This window comes from Pogoniulus pusillus, chromosome 5 (genome assembly GCF_015220805.1).
Source record: "Pogoniulus pusillus isolate bPogPus1 chromosome 5, bPogPus1.pri, whole genome shotgun sequence".
Taxonomy (NCBI): domain Eukaryota; kingdom Metazoa; phylum Chordata; class Aves; order Piciformes; family Lybiidae; genus Pogoniulus; species Pogoniulus pusillus.
The window spans coordinates 2,662,059-2,675,645 of record NC_087268.1 but is presented as its reverse complement, the minus strand read 5'-3'; the positions used below and the strand labels follow the sequence as shown (position 1 = coordinate 2,675,645).

At 39.2% G+C, this 13,587-nt stretch overlaps 1 long non-coding RNA gene across 2 annotated transcripts in view; it reads left to right on the top strand.

Moving 5' to 3' along the window:
• Positions 1-13,001, top strand: part of LOC135175632 (uncharacterized) — a 35,061-nt gene extending 22,060 nt beyond the window's left edge. Inside the window, exons 2-4 of one of the 2 annotated variants that reach the window (XR_010302409.1) lie at positions 1,105-1,200; positions 10,159-10,786; positions 12,623-13,001. This is a non-coding gene — a long non-coding RNA (uncharacterized LOC135175632). Of the gene's footprint in view, positions 1-1,104; positions 1,201-10,158; positions 10,787-11,057; positions 11,296-12,622 lie in introns of those variants that run through there. The other variant, XR_010302410.1, reaches the window with a different exon arrangement.
• The last annotated feature ends 586 nt before the right edge of the window (positions 13,002-13,587 follow it).

Sequence of the window (13,587 nt, the reverse complement as noted above, 5' to 3'; positions counted from 1 at the left end):
TCTCAGCCTGTCCTCATAGGAGAAGTCTTCCATCCTTTTCATTATTTTTGCATGCTTTCTCTGGACCCACTCCAACAGTTAGAAATCTTTTCTGTTTTGAGAACCCCACACATGGTCTCAGCAGAGCAGAATAAAGGAGCAGAATCACCTCCCTTGAGCTACTTTCCTCACTTCTTTTGATGCAGCCCAGACAAGACTTTATCATATATTAAAACAATTAAATGAATTGTCACCATGCTCCTGTATTTAAGCTTCTCTGAAAATCTAATTCATAATTACAGATATTTTTTTCTTATTCTGTCCAGTAATAAATTAATAACTCATTTACACCTATTTGTTTTAAACAAGCATTATCTCTTGATTTAATTAGTTCTTTCTCACTTCTTCCACACCCCCAAATGTTTAGCTTAACACAATTCACTGTGTCCTCATAGAAACAAGTCAAGTCCTTTAACCTCTTTTCATAAGCTTGATTTTCCATTAGTGTGATTATTTTGACATTTCTCTGAACCTATTTCAATATAAGTTCATTCATGTGGATAGCTAAAACTGTACATTGCATTCTGTACGAGCTCTTAACTACTTTTTTGGGGTGTTTTTAATACAGAAGTAGTGGGTTTATTTTGTTTCCATTTATGGATATGATAATCAGATTCCTGATTTTCTGGGATTTTTCCATCTCTATGTTTGTTTTTAAAGATACAGTTTCTTTGATATCAGTAATAGATGTGATCTAACAGTGGAGATGATTCTTTGATCTACAAGACATGCCTGTATCCACATAGTCCTGAAACTACCAAGACAGATGATGATAGATGTTCCCACCACTACCCCAGAGCCTTTTCCAAAGAGCTGCTTCATTCCTCCAGCCTTTGTGGCTCATCAGAATGGCAGCCTTAGCCTCAAGCTTATCAACTGATTAGTTTTGATGTCATCTACAAACTTGATGGACATGCCCTCCGTTACCTTGTTGCTCAAAACTTCAGACAAAGTAGAACCTGGGGTAGACTCTAACAAGAGCACAACTCTTGTTAGAAGATAAAAGTATATTTTAGCTCATCTAATTCTTCACTCAACCAATGTCATATCCAATTTTCTTCACAGGAATGTTATGGGAGAGAGGACTAAAACCACTGCTGAAGTTGAGGACATGCACTCCTTCCTCCACATCTACATATCCAATCATTTCTTTCATGGAAGGTAATCAAGTTGGCAAGGCACAATACAGCTTTGGTAAATCCACGTTGACTGCTCCCACTCACCTTCTTCTGTTCCCTGAGAATCAAAGATGCTCACACCATGCTTTTTCCAGTGGACCAGTGACTGGCTGGCCTGTAGTTGCCCAAATGGACCTCCTCACTCTTTTGAAGTCGACTATGACGTTTGCTTTGATCTAGTTGGGACAAATGTTTCCTGATCTCCATAATTCTGCAAAGATAACACAAGAAGTTCTTGCAAGGACATGGCCATCTCTGGCTTGTGCATAGTCTGTCAGGTCCCTTAGACTTTCAATTAATCCTTGATTCCATCCTCACCCATCACTATTGTCTTTCCTTCTTGAGCCCTGCCTCCAAGCACAGACTTCAGATAATTTTTTCCAATTCTGTTAATTCTAAAATCAAATTTTCTTCTCGCAAAACATTTGCAGTCATGAAGTGTACTCATTATCAAAGTATTCAACCCACTGCAGGACTTGTAGCCTGAATGTTCCCCAGACATTTAATTTTAGTCACCAAAGCATGCACTGAAGTATCATAATCACAAGATTAGAAGGTTTCTCTTGCTCATTAATCCCTCTCCAAGAAGGAGATTTTTTTACTTGCAGCATTTTATAGCCTGGTGACCACAGCTGTAAGTTCAGTCCATTAGATTCTTACAACCTTAGTCCAGTACCTGGAACTTCTACTTTCTCTCTCAGTTTTCAAAGCCCTTGGCTTTGAAAGTGTTCTGATAGCAGCTGTGAAATAATTCTTACTAGTTGTCATTATTCTTAGTGAAAGAGAGGAATATGTCACTTAAGAGAATTTAATGGCACCAAAAATCCCTGAATACAAGTTCCATAGTCTTTGGGAGAAACAAGGAACATCACTTTAAAAGAACAGGAGATCTTTCAGTTGTTTAGGAAATTATGAGACTGTGCTAAGTGGGTTTAATCAGAGAATCATAGAAAGGTTTAGGTTGGAAGAGATCTCAAAGATCACCCAGTTCCAACCCCTCACTCTAGGCAGGGACACCTCACACTAGAGCAGGCTGCTCAAGGCTTCATCCAACCTGGCCTTGAACACCTCCAGGGAGGGAGCAGCCACAGCCTCCCTGGACAACCTGTGCCAGTGTCTCACCACCCTTGTAAAGAACTTTCTACCATCTAGTCTAAATCTCCCCTCTGCCAGTTTAAACTCATTATTCCTCATCCTGTCATTACAAGACCTTGTCAATAGTCCCTCCCCAGCCTTCCTGCAGGACCCCTTCAGATAGTGGAAGGCCACTACAAAGTCTCCTTGAACAGAAGGCTGGATGAGGCACTTAGTTCCACGGTTTAGTTAATTAGAAGGGTTAGGTGATAGGTTGGACTTGATGATTCTAAAAGTCTTCTCCAACCTGGTTACTTTTGTGACTCTGTGATTCTTTTAACTCCTCCAGGATCTATTAAATCAGAAATTCTGGAAACTCTGCCCCTGGTACACGTTTTACTACCTTTCTTTGCTAGCATGCACATTAAAACAATGGCTGTAAAGAACTTTAGGACCTCTTACTAGACTGTATCTAGCAGGCATAACTGATGGAGACACTTTTCTGAGACACTCTAAATGCAACCTGCCTTCCTATATCCTGGTGCTTGTCAGAGACTATATGTGTTGACTCATTTGCTTAAGTCTTATTTCAAGGAGGAGAAACATATAGACATATAGAATCTAATAGTAGAAGATGAGCATTGTGCAATGTCTGAACATCACTCTTGTAAGTATGTTAACATGTGGTGGTCATATAAGGATAATTCAAAATTTACAGGGATCTGACACTAAAATTTTAATGAAATGAGTCAGGAAAGATCATGAATCATTAAGGACATCTGTTATATGGTGTGCATATGAGAGCCTTGTTGAGTGACATACTAGAAATGAAATACGTTTACAGTGTGCTACAGAAAGGAAAAATGAGGCAAAAGCCAGGTGGAGTAAAGCCAGAAAAGGTTCCTTCTGCATTAAAATCTTCAAAATAACATGTGGAGGGTTGGTACTTTGGCAAAGAAATGTGTATTTCTCATCAATTCATGCTCTAATGTTTTGAGGTAAAATCATAGAGAGGCTGAGGGAGCTGGGGGTGTTTAGCCTGGAGAAGAGGAGGCTCAGGGGGGGACCTCATTGCTGTCTACAGCTACCTGAAGGGAGGCTGTAGCCAGGTGGGGGTTGGTCTCTTCTGCCAGGCAAGCAGCAACAGAACAAGAGGACACAGTCTCAAGTTGTGCTGGGGGAAGTCTAGGCTGGATGTGAGGAGGAAGTTGTTGGCAGAGAGAGTGATTGGCATTGGAATGGGCTGCCCAGGGAGGTGGTGGAGTCACCACCCTTGGAGGTATTGAAGCAAAGCCTGGCTGAGGCACTTAGTGCCATGGTCTGGTTGACTGTCTAGGGCTGGGTGCTAGGTTGGACTGGCTGATCTTGGAGGTGTCTTCCAACCTGCTTGATTCTATGATTTTGCTTTTATTTCAAAATTATAATTCTGTGATGATTTTGAAATAAAAGGCCCTCCTAATTCATTGAAAGGAAAGAAAGTAAAGCAAACTAATGGTAGAGGACAACAAACTTTTGCAGACTCAGGAGCTGTGAGAAGCAAGGACCCACAGAAAGGAAGTCTAAGGAATAAGGTTTTTTGGGGAACTGGTGATTTCTAAAAAAGAAAACAATATTAGGGACACTAAGGCAGAGAATTGCTGTGAAGAAGAATGATAGGAATTTAACAGATAATGGACTGAATTAAAAGGAGTAAAATTTAGGATAACCATGACCTTACACTGAAAAAAGAGCACACAAATTAGATAATAGGGTAAATTACTAAAGGAATAGAATTGCTAAATGGAAGCAATGAAAGCTTAGTAATTACTAATTGAAGAGTATCAAAATATTAGCAAAAACTCTGATGCACAAAATGAGGTACCTCAAGCCAAGCATATCAAAAGAGAAGCAAAAGGTCATCCTTACTATATTGGAAGTAAAAAAAAAATCATGGTCCCATGAGAAATAGTTGATTACACAGTGAAGAAGCAAATCCATTGAAGATTATGATGACCAGCTGAACCATTGAATGAGTTTTTTGCTTTTCTGGAGACTACTTTTGCCTATGATCAGCTAGAAAAAACAGTGGGGAGTCTGAACCACCCATTAAAAAAAAAAAAGGGGGGGGAAAAAATTAAATAAGGGTAAGAAACTGATTTGGTAAGTGGTATTTTGAGAGTATTAGAATAATGTCTGTTATATATATATGATGCCAGGTATAGAATCAGCCAGGTTGGAAGAGACCTCCAAGATCATCCAGTCCAGCCTAGCACGCACCCATAGCCAGTCAGCTAGACCATGGCACTAAATGCCCCATCCAGGTTGGCTACTGGAATGGGCTGCCCGGGGAGGTGGTGGAGTCGCCATCCCTGGAGCTGTTCAAGGCAGGATTGGACGTGGCACTTGGTGCCATGGTCTAGCCTTGAGCTCTGTGGTAAAGGGTTGGACTTGATGATCTGTGAGGTCTCTTCCAACCTTGGTGATACTGTGATACTGTGTGTTACCTCCAGGGACGGTGACTCCCCCATCTCCCTGGGCAGCCCATTCCAGTGCCAATCACTCTCTCTGCCAACAACTTCCTCCTAACATCCAGCCTATGCTTCTCCCAGCACAACTTGAGACTGTGTCCCCTTGTTCTATTGCTGGTTGCCTGGCAGAAGAGACCAACCCCCACCTGGTAAGGAAGTTGTTTTTCAGATTAATTTCTAAAAGAGTATAAACCTAGAAAACTACTTAGAGGAGCTATCACAGAGCCATTGCCAACACCTTTCTAATAGAAAGCAATCTAGCAGTTACAGTAATTCCCAGCAATATCGTGCTGTTGCTGAGAAACAAGTGTTACTGCAAAATATATCCTGTATTAAGAGTGGACTGAATACCTGAGGAACACTGGAGGTCAATAATTTGCAAATGTTTTCAGGGAAAAAAAATATATGATCATTGACAGCTTAGTGCCACGGGCTGAATACCATGGGTATTAGAAGAGACAGGGACAAGGCCTGATACCAGCCAATCCAATCAGTTCATTGCATTCCAAACATGTACTTCTATACCTTTCATCAGAAGGCTACACATTGTATTAGACTGCAATTGCTTACATGTACTTGCATTGGAAATTATACACTAATTGTTGTAGGCATTCATCATATTCTCTCAGCAACACGTAGAAACAGTTCATAGAATCAACCAGGCTGGAAGGGACCTCCAAAGTCATCCAGTCAAACCTATCATTGTTTCTAAGCAATCTAAGTCAGCAGAGATAGGTGAAAACCACAGACTCCAGCCTTACATGTGTTTGTATTTGTTGCACCATTCTCTAAGGTCACTCCAACCTCCCACTTTATCTCAACTCAGCACTTACTGTGCTCGTGCACTCTTGCCTGTCCATGGCTTATGTTCCAGTGTATTGAATTCCAATTGTGTACCATTCCAACATTTCTATGGAATCACTACTGTGCCAGTTTGAAGCAGGCCAGAATGTTTTGGTGAGAAGAACTAGATTACAGGCTGTGAAAGGAAAAACAATGGTGATATCTACTTCACTCATAGACTTGCTGAGATGTATAGGGACAAGAAATAAAAACACAGATAACCACTCTCACTGGGGCTGCTGGCTGAGCTGCATCTTACCATCTAACCTCACCCTCCTGTTTGGACTAATCCACTTTGCTTCCTAACCCCCTGGCCAAACCTCCATTCTTCCCTGGGACTGGGGTAAGGTTGAGAGGGGCTGGGGGAAGGTGCAGGGGTGGTTGAGAGCCCCTCCTGGGGACTCAGGTTTCTGGGAGGGGAGTTGTGTTTCTGTATTACCTTTTACCTTGTCTATTTCTGTCTATAACTGTATCTACTGTAACTATCTGCTTGTATATTGTGCTAGCTGTAAATATAAGCTTCATTCATATTTGCAGAGCCAGCTGAGACTAGTCTGGGTGATTTCCAAAGTGTGGGGGGGGCAGGGAACACTCAAACCATCACAACTACATTTAATATTACTATTCCAAACAGTTTAGGAAACAAAAGATGGAAAGAAGACCTAGTTTGTTTGGTTTTTTTTTTAAATAAACAAAAGAGCTGTTAAAATAAGAAGAATTAATTATTTTCCATGTTCAGAGAAGACAATTTGCTGATGAAGTCCTTCACTCAATTTAGTTCTGGCATTTAAGTGAAAACCCTTAATTAAAACTATCGTTAAGCAGCAGATTATCTTGCCCAAGGATTTTGTAGAGTATTCTGCAGGAGATATCATACACAATAAAATGGAATAGACAAAAATCTATTAGGAAACGATGCTACAGAGATGAATTGTTTGTTGGTAAACTTCTTTTGACACCTCAGATGAAAACTGCTGTATGAGGAAAAAATATTGTCTTGTATTACTAACTCCATGTATCACAGACATTTGGGGATGAAAGCAAACTGTAAACAAGGTCATCAGACTGATAATCTTTGCAGACCTTTCTCCACTCTGTCAACTGTACTTAGATTTTATTTAGTGTGTGCATTAGGAACTGCTGAGTTTCAAAACAGTTCAAAATAATCTTACTGTCCCACAGTGGGCTTTTGTTGCACTGTAAGGTCTCTTAATTATCATTGAAGGACAAATGTTTGTCTATTTGAGTGCCAGCTCTGTTTCCAAAAATGGGTAACAACAACAACAACAAAAGAAGAAGATAAAAACCAGTATGATCAAGAAGAAAAATGTACAGTTAGTTTTCTCATAGAATCAACCAGGTTGGAAGAGAGCTCCAAGCTCATCCAGTCCAACCTAGCACCCAGCCCTAGCCAGTCAACTAGACCATGGCACTAAGTGCCTCATCCAGTCTTCTCTTGAACACCTCCAGGGATGGTGACTCCACCACCTCCCTGGGCAGCCCATTCCAATGGCAGATCACTCTCTCTAGGAAAAACTTCATAACTTCAGAGCTAATCGAATCTATGTGAGTGTAGAAAATAATTTTCATCAAAGAGAAATTTGTTGGATAATGTAGATTCATTAATAAAATGAAACAAAAATCTTACCTCAGGATATCTAAATGGTAAATATTCTCTTAGATGTTCTTTCTATACAATCCTTTGGAAAGACAGAAGCCTGGATTTCAGTTATCTGATTAGAACTGCTACTTATTTGCAACACTTTTGTTTTCCAATTAGTCATTCAGTAGTATGAATGCAATGTAAACAGCAGCAGATGGAGAAAGAATTTGCTGTGCTCTCTGAGAAGCAAATAATGCAGTTAAGAAACAATGACAATAAGATGCTTTTCATGCAATCTGTCTTCATATTTACAGACCAAAATACATGATCTTGTGATTCTTTAGTAACATCTCTGCAGATGGCCATGCTGCCAGCTGACATTTCAACCAAAATTGGACAGTACCTTATAAATACCATTGCTAAATCTTCACCAACATAACACAAATCATCAGGTACTCAGAATTCTACCAATGATTTCAGTCTCTCTATGCATGTGATTCCATGAAAGATAACACCATCCCATAAAGAACTTATACATAGTGGTAAAATGCTTACATTTTTACCAAAATGCCTTAAGGTCTTTCTCTTTACTGAAGGATGAGAATGCTAATTGCTGCTGCTTCACTTCTTTTAAGTGACAGAAAGAGCCATGACGCATAACTGGGTACCAAGTTAGCGTTATAGAACCACAGAACCTATGAACTTTTATGGTGTCATAATTAACCTTTCCAATATTTCCCTTTATAGGCTTAGTATAAAAATGATAATAACAGCTGGAATTCTGGAAATGTGTTGTTGGGTATAGCAATATTAAATGTAGTGATTCTATAGAAATGTTGGAATGGTGCAGTGATTGGAATTTGAAACACTGGAACATAAGCCACGGACAGGCGAGAGTAAGTGCTGAGTTGAGCTAAAGTGGAAGGTTGGAATGACCTTAGAGAGTGGTGCAACAAATACAAACAAATGTAAGGCTGGAGTCTGTGGTTTTCTCCTATCTCTGCTTAGACACAACGTACGTATTGCTGAGAGAATATGATGAATGTCTTCACCGATTAGTATGTAATTTCTAGTGCAAGTACTGTTGTGGAGGCAGGGAATTAATGTGGCTGAGTCAGGAATATATAGAAAAATAGAGTTATTCTATTTTCCCAAAAACCCACCCCCAAAACTATATACAGAAATTAATTTATTTTTTAATTAGCAGGTTCAGTTGATTGAGAAGATCTACAGGGATACCATAGGTAGATTTGACTATTTTGGAAGTCAGAAGTTGTCCCTGCTCACCACAGGATGTTGGACCAGATGAACTTTAAAGGTCCTTTCCACCCCAGAACCTTCTGTGATTCTGTAATTCTAGGATCCTGCACCCTAACACAATGCTCAGATGACTTCTGAAATCTGATTAAAATAATTCCTACTCTATCCTATTTATATGTCCCACAAAAAAATCTTACTTTTAAATTATATTTATATATAAAAATATAAATAGAATAAAGATCTGAAACAGATGTCTTACAAGTTTATATTAGCTTTAGAGAGTGTTTCTAAACCCTAAATATTTTATAACTGTCCTGAGATTTTTGTTGCAGTCCCAACGTGGGTTTTGGTCTAGTTGATTGGATAGGGCTGGGGGATAGGTTGGACTGGATGATCTTGGAGGTCTTTTCCAACCTGGTTGATTCTATGACTAATAGTTCAGCTTCTACCTGAAGATCAGTTACAACTGGAGCTTCTCAGGAATATTTGGGCTTATCCTGTTTGATAATCTTATGAAGGATCTGGTAGGACATAAAGTGTGAAGTGTCATCAAGGACAGTATGATTCTATTAGCTCACACATAAAAGGTATTAAATATTCACCATCACTGTCAATGATTCGTGTTTTGCTGTTTATTTTCTTTCTAGCCTGGCCTTAATGTTTTTGAAGTTGGAGAAAGGTCGTTTTGTTTCAAATTACAATTCCTCTGAATACTTTTTCACTGTTGATGTCTGAGACATAAAGGCACATAATGCAATACTTTTCACTTCTTTAATATGTTAAGATTTTATATTGGAGTTGCAACCCCCTGAAGCTTGCACATGGTGCTTTTAATAGAGCTAATTTACATAACAACAGAGCTGTACAATTCTATTAGTTTTAAAAGAGGAATTACTGAAACTTTTGTTTTAGATGTGAAATATTTGATGCTACTGTAAAAATCTCTTCTCATTATCATCATAAATAGCATTTTTGGGGAGGTTAGTTTTAATACTTTTTTTAATGCCACCAGTCACTTGGCAACTATTTTTTTAGGCTCTCAGGCTCTCAAGGTAGTGTATTCTGTCTGGGTAAGGGTTGTAAATAGTGTAATAGCTCTGTTTGCAATCAAAACACTACATTGCAATTTAAAGGTAACTTGGATTTGAAAAAAAATAACACAATGTACAATAAAATAGTCCTTAGAGGTCTTCTAGTGTGATTTTGAAGAGAGGACTGGGGGTTGGTCTCTTCTCCCAGACAACCAGCAACACAACAAGGGGACACAGTCTCAAGTTGTGCTGGGGGAAGTCTAGGCTGGATGTTAGGAGGAAGTTGTTGGCAGAGAGAGTGATTGGCATTGGAATGGGCTGCCCAGGGAGGTGGTGGAGTCACCATCCCTGGAGGTGTTCAAGCAAAGCCTGGATGAGGCACCTAGTGCCATGGTCAGGTCGATTGGCTAGGGCTGGGTGCTAGGTTGGCCTGGCTGATCTCGGAGCTCTCTTCCAACCTGGCTGATTCTATGATTCTATGATTCATGTTTAAAATTTTATCTATCTTTTAATTATTACCTGTCATCTCTTTTATTTCTACACTGTCTATTATATATATCAATAATTTTCAGGCTGGTCAATGTTTTTAATTTGGTCTTTATCTAAAATTCTTTACTTCTCAGGTCTGAGTTCCAGTTCCCTTGCCAGCACCAAAATGTTCCACAGTATCTACAGCTTCTACAGCTTTTAGATTTGTAATTTCTATTATTACTCCAGTTGCTGCTAGCATGATACATATATATCAGATAGCTACAGAAACAGCTACAATAAAGCTTTGTCAGTTGCATAATATTGGCAATTGTTTGATGTCTGACTACCCCCAGCCTTTGCAATTGGTTCTGGGAGGATCATCATGAAGCCATGATAATACCACAGACTCCAGTGGATGAAGACCATAGATATGACTTTAATGCATAAAACTGCATGCTCACTTTGAGAGGAATTCAAGCCTATGCTAAAATAACTAAATTCAGATGTCACATGTAAATCAGATACCTATGTTACTATTGCAAGCAATAGACTTAGGCAAATATTCACATCTTTTGTATGTCACAGATGGGGTCAACAGTTGCTGCTCAAAAAGGTGCATGACCTCACTGAGTCTTGTATTTTTCAGCCAGGTATCTTAGAGTTCTGTGAAGATGTCTTAGACTCCCTAGAGGATTGCAAACGATTATATGAATATCAAAAGAATCCCATCCTGAATCATTGAAGACAAGGGAGATGGGAGGAAATTCGCTTTACTCTCAGGTAAACATCTTTGGTTTAATATTGCCCACAAATGCATCTATAACTGTGGCTTACAGTATCCAGGACATCTGCACAAGTCTGCCAGATGTGATGCAAAACTGGTAGGAAGCATTTGCTTCTGTGGAAGCAGCTGGAGTATTGGCAGGATACCTTAGGCATCTCAGATTTCAGAATTCAGACACTAGCTTGCTATTCAGGGACAACTGAACTGAGTGTCTAATGACTGAATTGTACTCTAAACTCAATTAAGCTTATCCTTTCTCTTTGCTAGGCACATTGGCATGTTCATCTGTCAACATCTAAACTTAGAGGCATTTATCTTTCACTGAACGTTTAGCCTTTTGTTGTGGTTTAACCCCAACGAGCAACTAAGCACCACACAGCTGTTTGCTCACTCACTCCAGCAAGATAATGAAGAGAACCAGAAAACGACAAAAGCAACAAAATTCATAGGTTGAGATCATAGAAATGAAAGAAAATAGCTTAAAAAAAGTGTAAAATGTATTACTACTGCTAATAAAAAGAATTAACATATAAAACAAGTTATGAATGATAGAATTGCTTGTTGCTTGCCAATCAGTTCCCAGCCAGTTCATGTGCTAAGCATCACATCAGATGATACAGCATGTCCCTTTAACTAGTTTGGGTCAGCTGTCCCAGATGTGTCACTTCACAGCTCCTCCAGCCTTTCTGATGGCAAGACATGAGAAGCTGAAAAGTTCTTAACATAGTATATATATTACTTAGCTACAACCAAAATATCACAGTATTACCAACATTATTCTGGTTCTAAATCCAAAACACTGCACTGTCCCAGCTACTAGGAAGAAAAATAATTATATGCCATCTGGAACAAGGATAACTTTCTGCTAATAACTCATTTTACAGTTATATTTGCAGTGTGTAATCTCTCACCTACAACCTAACAAGCAATGCTTTACTATTTGTACTTAAAAACATTTAGAGGAGGCTACAAAAGGAACCAAAGTAGGAAAAAGAGAAAATAGCTTTCCACTATTGATTCCACGTTTAAACATTGATGTTTTCAGTGTAGAAGTCAAGTCTGTCTCTCTAGCATTTTGCACTTCATTTTGTCACCAGATGGTTTTGAAAATGCATGGTGTGCAATGGGAAGATTTCTGTATTCTCAAGGCTTTCCCATCAAAACAGAAAACATTTTCCCACCCAGCTCTTTTAGAGTGATTAGTTATTTATCAGCCACTACAACAATTCAGCAATGGCTTTAGAAATCTGGGGAGGTTTAATCCCGATTCCTCAATGGCAAGAATGATCTCCACAGCAAACAACAGGAGTTTATTGGAAAAGAGGTTCTAGAAGGCAGAAAGGAGTCTTTTCAGTCATTGGAAGTACACATATTTTATATATTCTCACCAAAATAAATGACCAGCAAATGCTAATGCCTGGGCTCCATTTTTCTCCCTCCTGCCTCTTTGTCTCTGAAGGTTTGCAGGGTAGCATTATGCTAAATTAGTTTCCATGTTCTTATTCTTCTGGGACCTAATCAAACAGAACCCATGTCTCTAGGCTTAAACAGCAAAGCTCTGTTAGTGTTGCTGGAGTGTTGACTTCCCCATCAGTCAAACTTCAGAAGCACAAGATGCTGTTAAACAGCTCTGCTGGGCTGCAGAGCACTTCACTGGGAGTGAACCTGCCACAGCATTAGAAGGAGGAAACACAATTTGTATGCATCTGGTCGAACCTGATGGGAAGGCAGGCTGAGAGATCTTGTGATTTTAAAAAAGATGTAGTTAGTTAACAAGAATAGGACTCCTCTTCCTTCTCAGAAGCACAGGTAATTGACTGCTTCTGTTGCAGGTATTGATCAGTGACAGTTTGAGATGTTCTTCACAATCACTCGTCCTGGGAGGCCTAATTAACAAAGCCTGGCTTGCTGAAATAGATAAAACTCAATGTCCACTGAAATTAATGCGATGCTGTCTAAGCATCTTTCAACTATTAAGGGAAAATCAAGTTTAAGTGGAAGGAATGAGGAAAGTCCTCTTAAGAACTAAAACAATTGTGACTGGAAAAGTGGATTAAGACAACAATTTTACAAGGACAATGCAGGGACATCAAGAGATCTACTTTAAAGATAAAAAAAGCCCCAAAATCTTCATCTTCTTATTCCTTTAGTATTGATGGTGCCTTCTGCTACCAAAAGAGATTTCTTTTTCTGTGAATCACAGAAGTGCAGAAGAAACCATTGCTTGATGAGTACTTTTCTATCCAATACATCTCTGGATATTACCTTACTGGGTGGTCAAGCATCTCTCAGTATGTTGTGTTTTGCTGTTAAAGTAAAATGAGTAACTGTGAACAAGGGAAAGTGACTAAATAAAGGATGGCTCCCTAGAAAGAAAAATGGATATCTTGGAAACACAGTTCCCTTTACCTTTCCTTGTTAGATTATAGCAAAGAGTCCTTTGCTTTAGCCTGAAATGAAATCAGTGACATGTATTTTCCTGAAGCCACCAGTGTTAGAGCTTTCAAGCTCATAGTGCTAAATTCACAGCAGAATCAGGAGACTAAATCTGCATCCAACTTGCAGCATCACTGTGGTTTGTGACCTCTATAGTCTTAGTCCCAGTATCATCTAAACAGGTGTTAGGTCCTCTATTGGACCCAGTTTTATAAATCAGGTCTCAAAGGAGCCTAACCAGAGCAAGTAATCACAGCCAAGAAAAATCTTCAACTAGATACTTAAGAAATACACTTGATAATCATAAAATAATTCTGATGTTACAGTGTTACAATCTCAAAGTGTCAGTGCAGAAGAAAAG